The 14332-nt window shown below is 38.0% G+C and overlaps 1 protein-coding gene and 1 long non-coding RNA gene across 12 annotated transcripts in view; one reads left to right on the forward strand and one right to left on the reverse strand.

The window, feature by feature from the left end:
• Nucleotides 1-14332, reverse strand: part of PPP1R9A (protein phosphatase 1 regulatory subunit 9A) — a 321771-nt gene that overhangs the window by 207832 nt on the left and 99607 nt on the right. The window lies entirely within an intron of this gene.
• LOC120234401 lies at nt 1702-12458 on the forward strand. Of its 3 annotated transcripts, XR_005529079.1 has the most exons (4): nt 1702-1764; nt 8792-8914; nt 11822-11917; nt 12049-12458. It is a non-coding gene; the product is annotated as an uncharacterized LOC120234401 (long non-coding RNA). The 3 variants fall into 3 exon arrangements; XR_005529077.1 differs by having other exon boundaries at nt 11822-12458; XR_005529078.1 differs by lacking the exon at nt 1702-1764 and adding an exon at nt 4153-4245 and having other exon boundaries at nt 11822-12458.

Raw genomic sequence — 14332 nt, forward strand, 5'->3', positions numbered from 1 at the left:
GTATTGGAAACTTTCCATTTTATTCAAGAAATCAGTTCCGTGTTAAAAAGCCTTAATTAAAGAGGAGGTTTCATGAAAAAAAAAATTTTTTTTGTGGAGACACCCAGCAGGAAGACACCCAGCAGGAAGAGGCGAATTTAATAACTTAATAGAATTCTATGACATAAAGGCTAAAATATATCCACATCTTCACGAGCTTCTAACATGCTTGGTTTGAGAATCAAGTCAAAAGCCACACTAGCAAATTATATACAACATCATACTTTGAAAACACAGGTGAGAAAAACATAGATGTCAAATCTCATGAGCATTAACTACATTAATGCAATAAACATCTACAAATGTCTGTGTAAGTCCAAGAATGAGTGAGGACTTTCACGTTGGTCTGGGCATTTTACTGGCTCAACTGTATTACAAGAGAAAAAGAACACAATAGAAAAAATAGATATAACAGTTGAAACACCAATTCCTTGGTATGTTCTTCAGTGACCTGCTATGCTGAGCAAGGTAGCTGAATTCCGCAATTTTCAGGAAAAGGTATTTGCTCATTTTAATACCTTTAATTTGACTATTTTTCAAATAATTAAAAAGCATTAAACCATCTTCCATTGTTCTAGACAAAGAAAGAAACAGAAGTTCATTGTATTTTATTAAAGGAGTAGTAGTGAAGCAGTTAAAGAGGCTTCTGTAACAAAACTTTTTTTGAATTCATTTAATAAGGATGAATTATTTAATAATAACCGCCCATCATCACCAAATAATATATTCTGACGAATGTTTTTCCCTCCAAATTTCTTAGGAATACTGTTAATGCTCCAAATGCCAACTCAGGCACATAAAACAAAGAAAATTAAAACTTACTGCAAAGTTTTAAAAATGTTGATACCTATCGAAGAAGAGCACAGAATTTTCTGAAACATGAAACAGCACCATATTTTAGAAAAAAGCTTTGTTACAGTTTTACAAACTGCTATTGCTTTGAGTCAGTCACAAATGTTTTGCATCATTCAAAAAGGATTTGACTTAGTTAAAGCAAAAAGAACTAGGGACAGTAAGATGACACAGGCCGAAATCATACTTATGTTGCTCTGATGTAGCAAATGGAAATCCTTTAATGAAAATAAAAAGTTAGAAAGGGCCTGTGTCAAAAATAGCTCATCACTATAGCAATGCCCAAAAAACTTGTTCTGAAAGGGAAGTCAAGACACAGGGCTTCTAGAAAAGATTACATCCTGACCAGGAGGTGAGAACAGTTAGGATAAACTCTCCAAGTAGTTTTCTAGACGTTTAATAGACATGCATAAAGTGGATCCAAATCAAAACATTATGCACAGAGTTGACAGTATCACCCAGTTGAAGATGTGACCAACAGAAAGGAGGCCAAACCAAAGAGCTCTTTTCACGGAAGACTCAAACTTCTTTTTCAAACAGGGACAGTCCTGTGAGAGTCACATGTGCCCTCTAAAACCCGGAACCGCGGATCCAGATCTGACAGCCCAGAGAAGGGCTGGAGTAGAAGGATGGGGCCACGGGTTGAGACTGAGACTGGCCCTTGTGTGAATTGAGGGCACATGGCAACTACGCGCCTTGGAGAAGCTCTGAGCAAGAACCCTGGCTGGATCAAACTGCACAAGACCCGGGCAGCCCAGAACATCTCCAAGGCAACCACCACATCACAGAACTGTATCTATCTCACTGCCTAGAACCTTGTCCTGAACTGACAGGATGAAGGTTTTACCCAGGGCAGCGACAGCCTCATCGAGGGTAAGAAATGAGCCTGGTGACCAGGAACTCTACCCCCAGAGAAGAAGTGGATCTGTTTCTCCCCTGGTTTAAGGAGCCAGCTTAGGTCCAGCACACCCCCCCACCCCTCAGCCCATCCCACCCCCAGCATCATGTGATGATCCCTTCTGCATTGGGCCTCCCAGCCCTTCTTGGATGAACAAAGCCTGACCAATTTGCAGGGGAGAGGTTGGCCAGAGGTGTTGGGACAGTGTGATTTCTGAGTGATTTCCTACAGTGTTGGTTACTCCTTCCAGGTTGGGAGGCAATAACCACCACCCGAGGAATTCTCAATAAAGTTTTATTAGTTAAGCTGAAGAAAGAAAATACAACCTGGAATCCAAAAGCAAGATTCTGGATTTTCATCCAGTTGATTTTCTCACTGTTGATTTTCAAAATCAACAACTCACACACCCATCCTATGATAGTGGATACTCATTTAGCATCAGCTAAATGGGCATACAATGACCAAAAAGCTTCTGTGAATTTGACAACTGTATTAATGAAATCACACTTCACTGAATAAGATCACTTCTACATCAACTTGGAAAAGAGCAATACATATGTGAGTCATATATTATTAATTAAACCTACAGTCAATGCTGGGTTTGCAGAACCTTAAATCACCCAGCACATATTTGCAATTTCGAAATCACTGGTGAAGCTTATCTCAGAGGTTTTCTTAAAAAGCAGAGATGATATAAAGTAAGATGCTAAAATAATATTCCCATTGTGCATCTTACATAATATTTGTTTATCTTTCACGCCCAAGTTTCTCAAATTAGCTCCAAGGCAAAGACTAGCCCATTTATCTTAAAATCGGACCAGTCACATAATTTTTTTTGAATGAATACTTCAAAAAATGATAAATAAATGAATGGGTTATAACACAAGAAGTCATAAAATAGATTTAATGGATGCTAACTATTAAGAAGAAAAATGTTTCTGAATTTTTATCATCTTAGTCAATGAAAAACAAGCATCAATATTTCTACATACAGCTGGTTTTATGTTAGACTTTTTGCACCATCGTTTAATATACATTTTGTTTTCTGTAAAATTAGATGCAGAATTAAAACACAATGAAGTCTTCTTTCTAATTCTATTGACAGCTGTTCCTTTCTAAAATAAATATTCAATGTGGAAAAATATAACTAAAGTCCTATTTTAATTTGATTATACAAGTAAAAAGTATTCTGTCTAAAGAAAAACAGGAAATATTGATTAACCAGCATGCCTTTATACTTACATTTTGTCATATCCAGTTAGCCGATAGATAACATTTTTTTAACCTTCAAACACCTTCTTTTTAAAAACTTTATTTATTTGTTTGTTTCTTTGTTTGTTTGCTTGTTTTGAAAGAGAGGGAGAGAGAGATCCCCTAGCAGACTCTGCGCTGTCAGCGCACAAACTGTAAGATCACGACCTGAGCCCAAATCAAGAGTCAGATGCTTAACTGACTGAGCCCCCTCCCCCCGCCCCCGCCGGCATCTCTAGCCTTCAAACACCTTCTAGAATGATTTCTAGATGTATTACTTCCAACTGCCACAACCTAAAAGAATGAGCTGCCTCAACAATATGCTCTCTTTAAATCTGTACCTCACTTCATACCACAGTGCAAATAGATAAAAAGGTCCCCAATGGATCAATCTCCATAACTGGCAAAAGTTATTGAAAAGTCCTAAGGAAAACTGAAAGTAGCTGAAACAACTTAGTAAGGTTGGGCAAATTCTTCTAAATCTCCTTCGGTTTTGGCAAAGGTCGAACCTGAGAGACCATGTACTCAGAATAGACTTATTGGGCTCAACAAGAAAGTCAGCTAGAGCACTCAACTATATTTACAACAAAGCAGTATCAGAAACGTTCTTTACTGTGAATAAACAATGACCTCATTCAAAGCAGTCACAAAAAGATCCTGGAGAACTGAGGCAATTATGGCTAAAGGAGTGAATTTTTTAAGAGGAAAGCTTTACAGTGAGTTGGAAAAATATAATTAAAGATCATGTCACTGAAGACTGAAATTGTATTGATGGCACTCGATAACTGACATGAGATGCAACAACTAAAAACTGTACTTTAAAACACTTGCACCGAAAAACTCACTTAATGGTGCCTACTGACACAAGTTATTCATTTATACTATAGAAGTAAAGAGCCACTAAAAGTAATCCAAAGAGATGACATACTGACTTTAATCTTGGGGTGGGAACGACTCTAACTCCAGTGGAGGTACGTGTGGTGTACGTTACACAGCACCTGGAGGGCTCTAACTGGTCTCTCTCTGCTTTATTGAATCACTCCATTGTTGAAATAAAAAATCCAGGAGAGAGGCCAGCACCAAAACCAAGACACACAAAAAGCTTTCGATTACAAATATCACAGTGCACTCGGCTAGGGGTCACAGATGACCGCGGGTAACTGTTTCTCTGAAAACGAACAAGGAAAGAGGACTTGATAAACACGGTTGGTTATTCACATGTAAAAATAATTTTGGAGGGGTGCCTGGGTGGCTCAGTTGGTTGGGCGTTCGACGTCAGCTCAGGTCATGATCTCACGGCTTGTGGGTTCGAGCCCCATATCAGCTCTGTGCTAACAGCTCAGAACCTGGAGCCTGCTTCATGGATTCTGTCTCCCTCTCTCTCTGCCCCTCCCCTGCTCATTCTCTCTCTCTCTCTCTCTCTCTCTCTCTCTCTCTCTCTCTCTCTGTCTCTCTCTCTCTCAAAAGTAAGTAAAAATTAAAAAAAATTTTTTTAATAAAAAATTAATTTTGGCATTGCAAGGTCAGGAAGATCTTAAAGTCTGCTCTTTACCTGAGGATATGTGGACTCTTATTTCTTGTCCAATTTAATCAAAGATGATAGATTATCTACAAACCAACAATTCTGAACTAGTAGTAGAAAGAAGGAAGTGAGAAGCCAGTAGCTCAACAGCAGCTGATGTCCCCACCACCCAGAATCTGCAGCAGAGAATCCCTAGGATTCAAGCCAACTATCACCCAGGCAGATGTCCATCTTTCCTCTCTGGAAAGTATCTTCTTAGACAATGAGCATATTAAGGAAAACTTTTAATAGAAGAGAGAAAAATAAGTGCTCCATATCATGCTCCACATTCTGATGTTATTAAATAGTAGAGTCCAGAAGGTCATATGCAATACAAGGGGTCATCAGGTCATCTGCTTTTATAAAATGATATTTGAAACATTTAATAGAAATAATACTTAATTTTAATGATACTCAAGCTGAGAATTCTACAGTTTTCTTTAATAGCTTGTTTTGGTGTTTAATAACCCCTTAATTCAGAAATGATACTCTTCTCTGTTTCTGCAAATCAAGACCATTTTCTCCACTTCATTTTTGAAAAGAAAAAGTATAGTATGGGCCAATATAATAATCTTTCATATGCTTGAAGGAGTTAATCATCTTGCCTAATTTTATAAGGACAAAATAGTCTCAAGTGTTTTTAATTTTACTCTTAGGACCGATTTTCTATTCTTTTCATTCTCGCTCTTTACCAAATCCACTCAAATTTTGCTACATCCTTTTAAAACAAATCTATTCCACTAACAAAAACTGGAACAAACTCTATCAAGCCCAAACAATGGAAAGGATTGCTAACAACAACTTATTTACTGCACACCCTTTATAGTTTTCAAGCCATTTTCATATCTATCTTCTTTTAGACTCACGAGAACCTTTCACATTAAAAACAGAAAATGGACATTATGTTACTGATATTGTATATGTATACTGCAGGAGCAAAATGCTCACATTTGTTTCTCTAAGCTTCAATGACTTACATACCACTGAAGAGACAGAAGGGAAAAGAGCACACGTGCCGATGTAGAGCAAAAATTTAGGTGCAAGAGAAGGAATTCACTTCGGGTGGCCTCAGTGTCTTCAGTACACAGAAGATGAGAACGTGGATACGGTATGGGTTTCAGGACTTGGGGAGAGAGGAAGCAGTTTAGAGTAGCCCCTGGGGGACAGTGACTAGAAATTAACTCCAAACAACTAAAAAAGCAGGAACTGCCTCATTTCCCCCTCCGTTAGCCTAAGGCTTCTTCTGATGTGTCTCCTTGTCAAATTGTGAAGAGCTTCCAATGTGTTACTTTTCTTCTGAGATAGGCGGAATATCAATGTTGGCCAAGCTAAAGAGAGATCCACTAACTCTTACCTCTGAGTTACTTCAAAGCCTAAGAAAATTACTGAACAATAGGCTTAGAGGTATTCGTGGACAGAACTTCGGGGAATCTTTTAGACAAAAATTAGAATTAGGAGTAGAAAACAAACAGCTTGGGGCAGCCTGTGCCAGGTAGAAAGTTACGTCCATGTTTAGAAAGGATGTGTTAATAGTTTATTACTAGAGGAGTACCTTACTTTAAGTTTTTCATTCATTGTGCTGTATGTTACATACTGCTGTCCAAAGTATTTTAATTGTATACGAAGCACAAGCAACAGTATTTATTTAGTGGTGGGTGTCTGTTTTTTCTCAGCAGTTATTCAAGGCAGAAGGAAGTCTTACCACTCTGCTGGTATTATCCTAATGAGGCGCCACTGATTACCTCACAGCGTACACATACCTCCAGTGAAAGAGAACCCAAGGGGAATTTAAACCTCTCTAGAATTCAATTTGAAATCTCATTCCCTTAAATGATGGAAATACCACAAAGGAATACAATAATACAGTTTTAAAGAAAGTAGAGAAAAAAAAAGACTTAATTTAGCAGTCCCAAATTTTACACATGTTACTGTGGCCACACAGTAGCAGAATTTCCCTGTCTCTAGCTAGAAGGGAAAAACATTTTAAAAACATGGTTCTAAGTTAGTAAAACTGATAGCAAATGGAATACCTAAAATATTTCTTCATAGAACATTTTTCAGCAAGCATATACTTTTACACGTATTGGAAAGACAGTAACTCCGAAATGAGAGTTCTCGCTAAAAGCCCATAACTCGAATTTATTTCAACATGTGGATGATGCAAAAAGCACCGTATTTTGGCGGCCTGATAGCTTTCTCTTCCTCTTGATCATGAAAATAACATTAGACAATCTACTGACCAAATTCACCATCAATAGGAAGTTTTACTTCATATCAAGCACACCGTAAGGTTCCCATTACTGTGTACCTGTGAAGAACAGGTATGTTGTACAGGCACAGATATTTAGAGATTATACAACAAAGAATCCTGACACACTGCCAATGATCTAAAACTTAAATGAATCACAGTATATGGTTTATGCCCTCTGCCTGTCCTAATGAAGCCTCTAAGTTTCAAAAAGTAGTAGCATGAACAGGAATTTCAGGGTTTTAAGCCAAAATTTCAGAAAGAGACCCATGTCATTGTCATAATGTGTTTGTATTACATATTCCCTAAGCACTTTTCTTCCTTCTCCACTCCTAATTCTGTATCTCCTGAAAAAGTCAACACTTACAGTATAATGCTAAAGCTAAATGCTTAGGCATAGGTATATTTCATGTACATACATTTCACGTACAATGAGGCTGGAAGGCTACCAGCCTTCCCTGACAGCCACGGAATACTGTCTCCCCCAGGCTCTGTCACACACAGGCCTGGACATAGAGACAGTCAGGCCAAGATGGATATGAAGACCTTCTCCTCATCTGTAAGTTGAAGGCCTAGAGTCTTCTGTTCCCAAGCATGAACTATAGGACTTGCCTCATATTTTGCCCTCTAACAATATAAAGGTCCTATGTAAGAGTTATAATTTACATTTGCAACACCCAGTAAGTGGTCAGTCTCTCAAACTGGCTCTCCAGCCCAGGTCCTGCAATTGTCACTAAAAGCAGTTTCAAGCAATATGAATTTTAAAATTATTATAGTAACGAAAACATAATATGTAATAACAAACTGTAATTAAAATTTTTTATAGGTCACTTCAGAATGGCTTAGTGCTCCTTAAAGACAAGTCAATTATCCCCATTAAACTAAAGTGGGAGATTCCTAGTTACAAGAAATTGCAAATAAAAGAACACGCAATGAACTACAGGCTTTTGTGATAGGAATATTATCAAGTATACCTTCAGATACTTGGATGACAATTGGAGAAATGCAAATATTTCAGGGAGGCTATAAAAGAAGAGCACAAAAACTCATAAGAAACGAAAATGTATCATTCTTCTCAAATTTGCCAAATAATCCTGCGTTTGAATTGTTAAAATGAAATATAACTACAAATGAAATAAAACTGAGCTCTCTGGAAGACTTTAAATTCTGCCAGTGCAAGTTTCCAAAAACGTGGTTAAAATCTATTTTCTCCTGAGATTAAGAACGGAAAGGCTTTTCCTCCTATTTTTCTGCATGACAGAGTCTTTGCAGATTATAAACAGACACAGAGGCTCACTCCTAAAAACCTTGGAGGAGACATCAGCATTTGGAGAATCATGTACTAATGTATGTCATGACCTCATATGCAGCTGGCCGATTCTCCATGCTCATTACTACCAAGATGACTTCAGTCATGCTTCTTCCTCATGTTCCCATTCCCAGGAGTTCACATTCTTCATTCAATCCCAGCATTTCCCAAACTGCACTCCGCAAAGCATTACAGACCCAAGAGACATTAAATGGATATTTCTGTCAAATAAGTTCGGAAAATATTTCATGGGATATCTCCTCTCAGAAATCACAAAACGTAGTTTCTGGCAGAACAGGAGGGTCCTTGAGAGACAAGCTGAAGAGGAAGATTTTATTCTGTAGACAATGCAAGAAGCGTAGAAAAGGTTAAGCATGGGGGCAGATGATTAATCGGTTTCAAGGAGAAGATAGAGGAGGCTGGAAAGATGGTACTGGGGAGAAGAGTGAGAGATCATCAAAATAATTATGACGGATGTGCCAGGATTGAGAGAGTATCTGTAGAAATAGAGGTGAGAGCACATTAAATAACTCGTGCAGAGAACGGAAAGTGCCTGATAAAAACCGGACGTAGCATGAGAAAAAGGGTATAAGGAACAATGGCCTAAGTTCTCTGTTGTCACTATTTTCTCAGCGAAACAGAAAACAGGATAATCTGAGTGAGGGGCAGGTGAAAATTTAAAGAAGTGTGAGGAAATGATGAAGGTCAAGTTTTGGGTCAACTCCCGTGGGCAACAGGAGAGGAAGCTGACCACCTGTAAGTACAATGGCCAATTAATGCCATCATTCATGGAGCTGACCCTGGTCCCCCCCAGCCAGGGCTAGCTTTTCCTCCCCTAAGTCCCCATGATGCTTTGGTCCACAGTAGTACCTCCCTTGTGATAACTTTAAAATCTCCTATCATCCTCCTCCTCCCACTCCTCCTCCTCCTCATCATTATATTATACATACACCTTTCTTACTTTTTTTTACTTGGTTGTAACTACTTGGGGGTGGGGGAGAGGGAGGTTATTAGGCCTTATTTTGCCTGCATCACCTTGCATAAACCATGACACTTGGTGGGCATTTAAAAAAATCACTGCTAAACTGAAGATATGAATATGCGTATCATTAAATATTTGAAACCTAGCTTTAACATTCACCTTTCCTGTTCTTGATCCTGCATAGGTAAAGTATTTTCCCCAGCTTGCGTATTTCAATATTTTCTCTTTGCCTTTCGTTTTCAGCAGTTTAAGTATGGTGTATGAGTTGTTGGTCTCTGTTTTTAGTTTACGTATTTGTTTCTGGTATTTATGCTACCTGCTATTACCTGAGCCTCCTGTGTCTGCAGTTTTCATCAATTAATTAATTTTGGAATGCCATTAATTTTGAAAAGTCTTGGCCATTACATTCAAATATCTTTTCTGTTCTTTTCTCTCTTTATCCTCCTCCTGGTATTCCAGTGGTAGGTATGTAAAACCTTTAAAAGTTGTTCCATAGTTCTTCAATGCTGTTTTGTTTTGTTTTGTTTTGTTTTGTTTTGTTTTGTTTGCTTTTTGCCTTTCTTTGGGTTTCAGTTTAGGAAGTCTCTACTGACCGATTTCAAACTCATGGATTCTTTTTTCAGCCACGTCAAGTCTACTGATGACATCACTGATGACATTCTTCATTTCTGTTGCCATGCTTTTGATTTTTAGCATTTTCTTTTGATTCTTTGAGGTTCCATTTCCATTCTTATACAAGCCATCTATTCTTGCACGTTGTCTACTTCTGATTAGAGCCCTTTATAGATTAATCAGAGTTATTTTAAATTACCTGCCTGATAATTCTAGTAATTGTATCATATCTGATGACTGCTTTTATCCCCTCAGAGATGTCTTGTAACTTTTTTGTTGAAAGCATGTGTACTGTATTGGCAAACAGGAACTAAAGTAAATAAGCCTTTACAGAAGATTTATGTTCATCTGGCTATGCTCAGGGTCATGTTTAATGTTTGCTGTGGCAATAGGGGACAGAGCCGACACATTCCTCTAGTACTATTTTTGTCCCCAGGCTCCTAACTTTGGGCTTCCCTACATACTCTTCCTCAGAGGGAGTCTGTGTCTCACAGTTAGTTTTTTTCAGCTGTAATTCACTGTTATGATACTGGAAACCGATTGGAACTGTGGTAAAATGTGGTAAGAGGTAGCATCCTGTCAACTTCTGCTTAAATGTCAGTCTTCTAAGAGTCCAATGCCTCTGGCCTGTGACCGTTACAAGTGTTTCTTCTTGAATAGCATTTGCCTTACTTCCTTCAATAAGTTAGGAGGGCTACAGGGGTCTACAGGTGAATGTCTGACTCCCATGGATCTTGGGCAAGGTTCTCACAAAGTCTTTTTGTGAGAGAAGAGTCACCTTTTTATGGAGAAGGCTCTGGGTGTATTTTAAGATGATTACTCATCCACTCCTCGTGTCAGAGCCATATTGGCACCATTTTCAGATCTTCATTGTGAGAACTTGGTGGCATTCCTGTAGGTAAGGCTCATGAACGTGTGAGGGCTGAGGCCCACCCTGATACTGGAGCACACTAGTGCATACTCAGCCTTGAGTAATTTATCAGAATTACTATTTAAGTGTTACTGCTACAGAAGCTTCTGTTCTCGGTAAGCAGATATTGGCTGACACCCTGTGCATGCCCCCACTCTCCAAATTTCGGGGTAATGGTCTGTCTTGCAACCATAGGTCTATGATGAGAGATACTGAGCTTTTTAATTTGTGCAGTCATTTCCCTGTTTGGAAGGACAGAAGTGACAACTACCAAGATCTCTGTTAGAGTTAAGATTGGAAATTTCAACAACCACTTTTCATATTAATCTGGTGTCAAAATACCCACACACATACACACACACTCACGTGCACACACATATACATACGAGCACACACACACCATTCTTTCAGATCCCTATTCTCAAAAAAAGGGTAAGGGAAGAAAATACATGCATAGAGTCCCAAGATGCTAGTGGTTTGATAACAACTTAAGTATTACTTCAGTAGTGCAAACCTGGTATTTGGAGTTGGAAGATCTGGCCTTGAGACTTCTCAGGTATAATACATCATGTCTACCTTTAACTCCTCAATTCTTAATTCAGTCAAATGATAGGAAATTACTTTTTGGTCATAAGAAATGTGGGTGTTAATTATTATCATAACCCTATGTTGTATTTTCTTTCTAAAACAAAACGATGAGAGCGACAATGCTGGATAGATAGTTAAGAATGCAATCACTAATGAAAGATTTCAGAAAGTGAGGAGAATCAATATTCTCCTCTGTAGATGTCTTTACCACTATAGTTCAGTTTTTTTGTTTCCACTGCTTCTGTCTGTTACTCTTTCCAACTGTAACAGGCCAATTTTTAGGTTAAAAAAGTATGAGTTAAGATTTACATTTATATGTTTTTAATTTCTAGTTATAAAAATTTTCAAAGGTTACAAAAAATAGAGAAAAATAATCGACCACTATGTATTCATAACCCAATCTCAAAAATTATCAACATTTTTGCCAGTCTTGCCTCAGCTCTCCCTCCCACTTTTTTCCCTAGAATATTGTAGGGCAAATCCCAGACTACATACAATTATCTCAGTATGCATTTCTATTGGATAAGAAAGTCCATTCACTGGATCCAGTAACTGTTCTAACCCATTTTAGGGAGAAGTGAGCTCTTTTCCTGTCTAGGAGTCACAGCTGCATGGTTTTGCCACTAGTACTGCCATTTGGATGCCTAAGATGAGCAGAAGAGTATGTGTGAGTACTAAGCAATCAAGGGGGTGAACTGAGTTAGAAGTATTCCATGGATTCACTCATCTGTCCTTCTAACCTCCATCTACATAGTTAGAAAGGACCATAAGCTAAGAACGTTTCTCTTAGAATTCTAGAGGAGAATTAGTTTTGCAAATCTTTAAAAGGAACATGTCTAAGATGATGAAAGCAGAAATGAAGCTGAGGCCATTTTCCCGCACACTTTGGCTGTTTCAACTGCAAACAAAAACAAGGAAACGTGAGGTTTTCTACAGCAGTGCCTATAATGGCACTTTCCAATTTTCTGGGCATCAAGAGGCAACTGTGGCCACAGCAGCAGCAGATTGATTCTGGCTTCTGGAATACTTGACTGCAGCTACGGACTATGTTCGTAAACTCAGAGCTCCAGCAACAGCCTCACATCTATGCAGCTCTTACGTGGATCGCTTCCACACTCTCTGGAAGTCATTCCAGCTGGAACAGCCTAGTACCCATTCTTTATATCTTCAGTCAATTTATAAGCACCTAATTCCCTTGCATTAAATATCTTCCTGTTTAAAATATTTGTTTCTGTTTCTTGGACTAAATCTTGACATACAGTATTTGATACTATCTGTGGAACTGATACTAAATCTTCATGAACAAATACTTAACTTCATGATGCAATATGCTAATTTGTCTATTTCACCTGCCCTACTTAAAATCCCCTTAAGTTTACATTCACTTTAAAATAAAATCCATGCTAGTCTTTAAATTAAAAACTGATTGCAATGCTTTATATATATCTATTTCATGACCTCCAAATGCGTTGCAAGCTTTGGTGTAAAATACACTGCTTATGCCATAGTCTTATTAAGAGAGCTGAGAGTATATTGTACAAAATCACAACAGCACTTACTTATTTTTCTTTTATTCCATTCTAGCCTATGTAGTAGACAATCTGGAGTTTTTCCAACTACCATTTTATTAACCTCCACCTTAAGTGGGAGACCACTCTCAGGCAAGTCTTTTCGTAGCTAAGAAATAGTTTTAAGAAACAGACAAAAATCGAAAACAGAGAAGAGGAAAAGACTGGTATGACTGACATTCAGGATTAGGGAAAAACTACTCTTAACTTATAAGAATGCAAGTTTTTCATAAAATCATTTTCTGAAAGCTTTCATTGACCAGAGTTGATTTTTTTTTATTAAAACATACCTCCAGAAACCATATGCAATGTTTGATTTTTTTCCCTCCATCTACTCATTAGTCAAACAGAAATAAATCTAATGGGGACCAAAGGAACTTTTAAAAACTAAGCATCCTTAAATCTTGTTATATGAATAGTGAACTATATTCAGTTTTTAGTTCTTGATTCCAAAACCAATAAAATCACAGCAAAATGTTAAATGAATCCACAGATCTCAGAGGATAACAGATCATAAAACTCCCACAGATTTGGCAAGGTGACAGTCACTGACAGAAGGAGAAAAGATATATAAATATAAGCTAAAGTTTCACATTTTTCTATTCTAAAAAAATTGAGCTTTATAAAAAAAGTAGAGTTCTTAAATATAAAGTATTTTTTTCTACTTTAACAAATAGATAACATTAATGAGCACTATACTTATGCATTATATATTCTCCCTTTGAGAGGAAAAAATGCTTTGAATTCATTTGTATCATAAAGCTCAGTCATCTTAAACTTTGATTTTAATGTTTTGATTTTTTTAATGTTTACTTATTTTGACAGAGAGGGGCTAGGGGAGGGGCAGCGAGAGAGGGAGACACAGAATCCAAAGCAGGCTCCAGACTCTGAGCTGTCAGCACAGAACCTGACGCCAGGCTTGAACTCATGAACCATGAGATCCTGACCTGACTCGAAGTCAGATGCTTAACCAACTGAGCCACCCAGGCATCCCTAGAATAGAAGATGTTGCAAATTGTATCTTTAAATTTTTTTTTAATGTTTATTTATTTTTGAAGGAGAGAGAGACAGAGGATGAGTGGGGAAGGGGAAGAGAGAGGGAGGACAGGGAGACACAGAATCAGAAGCAGGCTCCAGGCTCTGAGCTGTCAGCACATGAGAGCCCAAGCTCAACGCGGTGCTCAAGCTCACAATCCGTGAGATCATGACCTGAGCTGAAGTTGGATGCCCACCCAACTAAGCCACCCAGGTGCCCCTCTTTTTAAGTTTTACTGTGCTTGTTGCTGCTATACAGACATACAACTAATTTGTATTTTAATTCCAGACACCATAAATCTTGCTAAGTAGCAATACATCCACCAAAAGATGTACACAAATACATAAAGACAGCTTTATAAAATTTTACTGAGACATGCAAGAAGGCATAGATAAATGAAGAGATACACCATTAGAGTCAATTTTCCCCAGAATATTCTATGGGTTTAATGTAATCACAATCTAAGATTACAAAAGGG

This window comes from Hyaena hyaena, unplaced genomic scaffold, assembly GCF_003009895.1.
Source record: "Hyaena hyaena isolate Hyena2069 unplaced genomic scaffold, ASM300989v1 scaffold_109, whole genome shotgun sequence".
Classification (NCBI taxonomy): domain Eukaryota; kingdom Metazoa; phylum Chordata; class Mammalia; order Carnivora; family Hyaenidae; genus Hyaena; species Hyaena hyaena.